We start from the raw sequence: 1,812 nt of genomic DNA, 5'->3' as shown, positions 1-1,812 counted from the left end.
GGGTTGTAACAGTCTCTACAAGACCTTTGTGGTTTCTAACTGACATTTTCCGTGAGGTACAAAATGACGCTCGCCCTCCCGCGCCGCGGCCGCCAGGCTGCGGTTCGCGGGAGAGGCCTTCCAAAGGAGCAGCGAAGCTGGCTCGGCAGGGTGGTGCAGCGGTACAGGCAGAAGGACGAGACGAATGTCCCTCCCGAGTGTTTTCCGGTGATTCGAAGCGTTACCTTGCATAATTCTACCATCTTAGTATGACTTAAACTGGTAAAGTTCTCTCACGCTGGCTGCCAGCGTGACCAACTTTCTGAGGGAGCTTGACCTCTCTTTATTGATGTCTTTACCCCCTAATAAGGGGTAATGGCTTTAAACTAAACCAGGGTAGGTTTAGACTGGATATAAGGAAGAAATTCTTTACAATGAGGGTGGTGAAACGCTGGAACAGGTTGCCCAGAGAGGTGGTGGAGGCCCCATCCCTGGAAACATTCCAGGCCAGGTTGGACGGGGCTCTGAGCAACCTGATCTGGTTAGCGGTGTCCCTGCTCCTGCAGGGGGGTTGGACTAGATGGCCTCTAGGGGTCCCTTCCAACCCCAAACATTCTATGATTCTATGAATTAAACCACCGCCTTCTGTCTAGGGCACCTCAGGCTGATGCAAAAACACGTGGAGTGTCATTTTTTTCAGCAGGCGTGCTGATAGGCTCAAAAGTGGCAAAGGGAACCTGGAATTTGTCTTGGGTACCATCTTGAGGTTTTGGTGATGTTTTTAGAGGAAAAAGTTCTTGAGGAATAGTTCATCTGTGTTCACTTCCGAGGTGAACACTTGCATTTTGTGTGGGGGTTTTTTGGGTGGCTTTTTATATCCCAGTGCTTCAATTAAATCATCAAAACATACAGAATAAGAATGCCAGCATAAAAAAATACATGAGAAGAGCAGAACAGGTATTGTACTTAGCATTTTAAATTTAGACCCTATCTAATATTGCAGGACCTTTCATGTTTTGTTGAAATCTTGGGAGAAGATGGTTAAATTAAGCCAAGAAACCCCAGTTTTGTAATTCACCACGTAGTCACAAGGTGGCACCCTAACTCCATTCGAATTCGACTGGTTGAGCCTGTCAATTCCGTACTTCAGCAACGGGCAGTGCTTATGAATGGAAATGATGACTGGCGCTTTGTGCAGTTATTTTTTTCCCCTTGTTATATCATGGTAGTTGACCAGACTTTGACATCCTCGTTTGCAGCAGCATTACCCACGCTGAAGGGTAAAGAAAATGCTCTCCTGCCATCACAACCATGTATTTTTTCAAATGAGGACGTGCTGTGGCTCAGGCCATGGTCCCAGCTGGGTCCTCAAGATTACATGGCTCTTCCAGGAGCTTGTATGTGGTCTCTCTCGCCCGTGTTTCACCACTTTCATAGCTGCCTGTATTGTTGGAATGTGCAATTTTTGTGTATTACCTTTCTTCCTGTTTGCAAGCTAACTACTACTTTTACAATCACTTTGGTTAAACACCAAATCTAAATGCTGGATCCTCCTTTCCTGTCTTTGCATGGCCTGCTATTTGCACTTTCCCTTACTTTACAGCAACTTTTGATTTATCTTCTCTTCCTTCCTTCCTTCCTTCCCCCTCTCCTTTTTTCTATTGACATTTCCCTTCAGTCCCTGTGCTACTATCTCACTGCTATTCTTTGTCTTCCATCCAGTCCTTACTCAGCAATCTGAGGGTGAGTGGAACAGCTTTTAAAACCAGACCTTTTAGCACCAGGAGCTGGAGCCTGTTCCTGTAAGTACTGCACATGCGAAACTCCTAATCA

The sequence above is a fragment of the Egretta garzetta genome, unplaced genomic scaffold (assembly GCF_000687185.1).
Source record: "Egretta garzetta isolate BGI_Z169 unplaced genomic scaffold, ASM68718v1 scaffold299, whole genome shotgun sequence".
NCBI lineage: Eukaryota > Metazoa > Chordata > Aves > Pelecaniformes > Ardeidae > Egretta > Egretta garzetta.
Note: the sequence above shows the minus strand (reverse complement) of the source record.